Below are 6,831 nucleotides of genomic sequence, written 5' to 3' on the forward strand. Positions count from 1 at the left end.
CCCAATATGAAATATTAAGGCTAGGACCCTACAACCTATTTTATAACTTGGAATAGGGATGCCGTAATCCAAGCTGAAGGTAGGCGAATGACGATTCACCAATTTCCACCAAGATAAACGAAATGTATTATTAGGTTTTAATTGGATTTGAAACTCCTAGATCTTTTGATTTTCAATGGCATGTTTCAATCTTGAGTCTGCCCTTCAGGTTTTGTGATTGGGATGTTGAGGATAACAAAACAAGGTGTGAATAACCATGCAAATATACTTGGTACCCTTAAGTGTTTACCCCTTAATCGATCTGTTGGTTACCCATACACGCTCCATCAATACTATGATAAACATTAAGTTACCCTTCGCCTACCTTGTTGAATCCAGTTTAGTGTGCCGGTTAACCACACACGCTCCACTAACGACTTAAGTAAAGTGGAAAGTGTAATTTCATGGGTTAGCACCAAATTCACATTTTCCTAAGTAACTAAGATTGGGTATTTATAAAAGGTTTAGTTACTTAGTATTTAACATTAATATTTTTAATGAAACGAGAATTATAGTCCTTGTCCTACACGTTCGGCTAACGACCCTCCACCAGTCAAGGAAGCGGTGGGTGAGAGTGGACACCCATTAAACTGCCATTTTATAGGCAGTAACCTTATACCCCCTTATAGATCGGCTTTGTGAATGAGGCCTACTAACGTTAAGACTGACTTTGCTCTTATACATACATACATACATATATATATATATATATATATATATATATATATATATATATATATATATATATATTATTAACTTATAATATTATAAAGTATAAGGGTTGAATTTTAACTTTTAAAATTCTAAGGGCTAACATGGAATTAAAGTATTCATAAGGGAAAATTTTTCAAATTCCAAAACTTAAGGGCAAGTTTTGAAACTATTCAAAACTAATTAATTCCATAACATATGTGTTTAAAGTAGTTTTAATTAAAAAACTCTTCAAATTCCATAACTTGAGGATAAGTTATGGAAAACTTTAAACTAATAAAAGAATGTAGCTTTTCTTTATTTTGTAACTTATGGAATTAATTAAGGTTACACATTTTATTACTCAATGAAGTGATTCTTGAACCTCCATAACTTGAGGACAAGACTCTTCATTTTTTTTTGTAACCATTGCCAACTTTTATGAGTTTTATGAGACTTAAATGTGACCTTTCATGTAACTTGAGGACAAGTTACAAAAACACATTTTAGAATCATCTCTTAGATTAAAATGGATTGAAAAACACATAATCAATTAACTTATCTATTAATCTAAGCAACTCATATGAATAAAGATAATTCAAATCAAACTTTTTCATGTAATTAACATAACTTTTTGAAATAATACAAAACATGAATCTATTGACAATTATCTTTGAAATTGAATTAGCATGAACATTACCACATCAAAAATAAGTTTATAAGTTCAAAAACAGCTTATGGTAATGTTCCTAGTCCAATTCCAGCCAAAAAACGCGAAGACAAGCTGTTAGGGGTCAAAACTCATCTAGTTCTATAGAGAACTCGTCGAGTTCATGCATTAAACAATGAACTCGTCGAGTTTCTTGGAAAAACTCGTGGAGTTTTCAGTTTGGAGAGCTTGTTGGCTTCGAAAAATGTATTTGCATCAAGTATAAGAGAAAGCAAGCCTAGGCTCTGATACAACTGATAGGTTTTGAGCATTCTAATACTCCTAAGTGTACATGAAACCCTAAATACCTTGGATCTATGTTTTCTCTATTGTACATGCAAATATGAACTTTCCAAGGTATTACACTATCTAGCATACAATACTTGATACTTGGGTAATCAAATGGATAAAATACATACCTTTGTTTGATGTAGCTTGTCTTCATGAAGCTTGAGTGCATAGTGCCCCAAGTGTGACACCTCAAATGGTTCACACAACATCATGTGCACTTGGAATGACTTGAGAGTAATTGGAACACTTCATAAAATCGGCTAGCCCTTTCAATCATCTCATAGTGACCGATTTTTCCCAAGAATATGATCTTTATATAGTGTGACAATTAGGGTAAACCCTAATTGTCATGGCTTTCCATTTCCTTGGATCCATGGGGTCAAATACACCATGGAGCATCCTATGGGTTTTATCCCAACTTGATAATCCATGGAGCATTAGCCCACTATATAAGTATCGATGATTTACACAATCAACCCATATATTTAATTAGTCTTCTTTTGATCACTTAATTAATCCTAGATTAATTCTTGATCAATACTAATTAAATAATCCTTATTAATATATTAGAACCTATAATATATTAACAAACCTTAAGTGTTATTTCTCTCATTATAGTCTATCCGAATGCATGATTCCATGCAACCCAAATGGACCATGCCGGGTCGGGTCATGTCTTACCAATTATAGTTTTGGACTTAGACATTAATCCAACATAAGGACCCAATCCTTTTTTTGTAGTAGATACTTAAGAATGTTCTGAACCATTATCCAATGAGCCTTACCTGGGTTCCCTTGATATCAAATGACCATGCTCAAAGCAAAAGCCACCTCAGGGTGAGAACCTATCATAGGATACATGATCGAGCCAGCGGTGGAAGCATATAAAACTCGACTCATTTATTCTATCTCGACATCGGTACTCAGACGTTGAGTCTTACTCAACTTAGTGTTGCTTTGGATAGGTAACTTTCCCTTCTTGGAGTTCTCCATGCTAAAACGATTTATTACTTTATTTATGTAATTATTTTGACTAAGTATAATTAGTCATCTACTCCTATTTATGAAGATCCTTATTCCCATAATGTAAGCAGCTTCTCCTAGATCCATCATCGCGAAATACTTTCTATGCCAGAACTTAACTTCCTACAAGGTTGGAACATCGTTTCCTATGAGCAGTATGTCATCAACACATAATACTAGAAAGCTAACTATACTGCCACTAGCTTTGACATATACACATGTCTCATCCTCACTCCTAGAGAAACCAAATTCTTTGACTTTCTCATTGAAGAAAAGATTTCATCTGCAAGAAGCTTGATTCAATCCATAGATTGATTTCTCAAGCTTACACACTCTATTAGGGTACTTAGCATCTATAAAACCCTGTGGCTAACTCATGTAAACATATTCAGCCAACTTCCCATTAAGGAAAGCGGTTTTGACGTTCATCTACCATGTTTCATAATCATGAAACACAGTTATGGCTAGCATAACCCTGATAGATTTGATGTTAGAAGCTGGTGAGAAGGTCTCATCATAGTCAACCCTTAGGTTTTAAGTAAAGGCCTTGGCAACCAGTCGTGCCTTGAACGTGTTCACCTTTTCCTCCATGTCGGTCTTCTTCTTAAAGATCCATTTGCACCCAACTATCTTACGACCTACTACATTGTCAACTAAGTTCCAAACTTGGTTGTCAAACATGGACTGGATCTCGTTGTCCATTGCCTTTTTCCATTTAGTAGACTTAAGGCCCGACATTGCTTCCTTGTAGTTACTAGGTTCATCTAGATTTATCAATGTACTATCACTGATAAACATATCACCTTCTGCAGTTATATGAAAACTATACAACACAGGAGAAACCTTAACTCTATTAGAACGCCTAAGAGGTAACAGCTCATCAATCGGTTCAACATGAATTTCTACCTCGGGTTGAGCACTAGTGTTAGAGGTTCCTTCATCGCTTGACTCTAGAACTTATTCAAGATCTATTATACTCCCATTATCCTCTTTGCATATGAGTTCCCTCTCATAGAAAACTCCCCTTCGTGCTATGAATACCACATTCTCATTAGGTCTGTAGAACAAGTATTGAAAGGACTTATGTGGGTAGCCGATGAAAATACACCTCTCACTTCGAGGTTCAAGCCTGTCGTGAGTCTCTCGTCTAACAAAAGCTTCACAACCCCAAACCTTGATATGTGCCAACGAGGGAACCTTCTCTATCCATATATCATGAGGTTTTTTGCAACCTTCTTTATCGGGACTAGATTAAGGATATAGGCGGCATTATCTAAGGCATACCCGCATAACGTTTTCTTAAGCAAAGCTCAACTCATCATGTAACAAACCATGTCCAACAAGGTTCAGTTATGCCTCTCAGCCACACCATTAAGCTGTGGAGTCCTAGTAGGTGTCAGTTGTGAAACCATTCCACATTCCTTAATATAGTCGTGGAACTCGATAGTAAGATAGTCACCACCCCTATCAGATATGAGCATCTTGATCTTCCTACCCAATTGATTTTCAAATTCATGTTGAAACTCTTTGAACTTTTCAAAGGTTTATGACTTACGCTTGATTAAGTAGACATATCCCTGTCTACTATAATCATCGGTAAAAGTCACATAAAATCTATTTGCATCCCTTTTGGTGGATCTGAAGGGACCACACAATTGGTGTTGATGAGATCCCATAATCCCTTACCTCTTTCACAAGTACCAGTGAAAGGTGATTTAGGCATCTTTTTAAGCAAACAAGATTTGCACGTATCATCTGACATCAGGTCAAATGATTGCAACACTCCATCCTTTTGGAGTTGGGCAATGCACTTCTTGTTGACATGTATAAGACGATAATGCCACAAGCATGATTTGTCTAAAACATTAGACGAATCAATTTTTAATGCACTATTTCCTAAATTGTCTACAACCATCAAAGTTTCATATAGACCATCACAAGGCAATGCTTCAAAATAAATTAAACCATTATGATAAGCATTAATAGAACCAATTTCGCTATTAAATGAAAATCTAAAGCCTTGTATGTAAAAACCATGAAAAGAAATAAAATTCCCCGTCATTTCTGACAAGTAGCAACAATTATTCAAGTCTAAATATGATCCACTATTAAGCTTTAAAGAATAAACGCCGATCTTGGTAACAGGTGACGATCTCCTATTTCCCATTATCAGGTTCATCTTCCCAAGCTCCACATTCCTACTTTCTCTTAGTCCCTGCAATTCAGACCAAATATGAAAACCACGTGTTGTATCAAGGACCCAAGAGTTAGAATATGATGAATTTTTAGACAAAATAGTGTAAATATCTATCGAGGTAGGTTTGATCTTGCCATCCTTGATGTCTTGCAAGTACTTAGGGCAGATTCTCTTTAAACACCCCTTGTCTTGGTAATAAAAACATGTTGCATCTTTTGGATCGGAGGAAGGGGGAGTAGAACCAGACTTTGTTTTGGGTCCACTAGAAGAAGACCCATCATGAGACTTTACCTTCCAACTTTGCTTAAAGGGATCTTTCCTCTTTTTCCCATTTCCATGTCCAATCTCCATGATTGGATCAGTAGCAATAGGAGGAGTGGATTCAATAGACTTTCCTTTTAATCCATTTTCAGCAGTTCTCAACAAGCCTTGAAGCTTGCTTAGTGTGACTTCCTCTTTGCTCAAATGATAAGTCATTTTGAACTGATTATAGCAAGGAGGTAAAGAGTGTAGGATAATTTCAATGGATAACTCTTCATTAAAGTTCACATTTATCTTGAGCAAACAATCCACATATATCTACATGCATTGCAGGTGGCTCGTGATGGACTCTCCATCCTTCATCTTGGAGGTGTTGAGTAACCAGAATATCTCGTACCTCTCTTGATGTGATCTTTGATGGTATTTCTCCATCAAGTCATGGCACATCTCATAAGGCCAATAGTCCTCATAGAACCATTGTAGCTCAAGAGTCATAGTGGCCACCATAATACACGACACTTAGGTCACGTCCTTGCAGTGGGCCTTATACTCAGCTATCTCTTCCGGAGTAGATTTGGACTCATCAATCTCATTCAACTCTTTGTCGACTACATATTCTTTGTCCTCGAAACTCAAGGCCAGTCGGATGTTTCAGATCCAATCATTGAAATTGGAACCATTGAATGTCACGTTTGCACATATGCTTAAGAGCAAGAAAGTGTTGTTAGAAGCGTTGTTTGGGTCTCCACATTCTTGGATACTCTAATGGATGTCTTCAAAGTAGTTTCCACTTTCATCGTTGGGCTAAAGTCCATTGGCAATCCGTTAGAAAAAATCTCTATCTTGGAGTGTTCATTAGGCACCAGGTAGGGGAATAACTTCATCCTCTCGGTGAATGTGGTGGCATACTCATCAACACTCATCTTCGCTTTCTTCAGGTTCTGAAACTCATTGTTTAGGTCTATCTGATCTATCTCTGAGTAGTATTGCATTTTCAACTACTCCATGAATTCTTACAAAGACATCCATAGGGATTCTCCCCATGGCATTGTATTTGCAACAACTTCCACCAACTTAGAACTCCGGTCTTTAGTTGTCTGACTGAAAAGATGGTTCTCAGCTTGTTGTTGTAGTTGTAGCTTTCAAAAACCATCTCCATTTTGGAGATCCAGTCCATAATCTCTACTGGATTTGGGATTCCAGAATGACTTGGTGGTTTACCCAAGAATTTTTTATACATACACCCATCCCTGTCAATGCCTTTATCCGGGTCATTCCTCCTTACCACTTGGGGTTCAGTTTGACTCATAGTACGACTGTAATTTCCTTCCTCTCAATATTCAATGTTTAATTCGGTTTGTACAATGGGTATAGTAGGTTAATCCCTATTATCATGCAACATTTTTCTCATCTTTTCCTTTTGTTCGGTCATCATAGCCCGAATAATTTCTTGGACTCATGCCATCGTGATTGGCTCGGGTGCAGCTGCTACCTCTGGTGCACGCTAAATCATTTGTGGCTAAGGCTGCAGGTTTCGGTTAGCGTTTTCTAATACGCTGCATGTTCTTACCATGTCGATCTATACACTAAAGTCGATGAATTAATATCTTTATTTACGATA

Source organism: Lactuca saligna, chromosome 5 (genome assembly GCF_052625555.1).
Source record: "Lactuca saligna cultivar CGN05327 chromosome 5, ASM5262555v1, whole genome shotgun sequence".
Classification (NCBI taxonomy): Eukaryota; Viridiplantae; Streptophyta; class Magnoliopsida; order Asterales; family Asteraceae; genus Lactuca; species Lactuca saligna.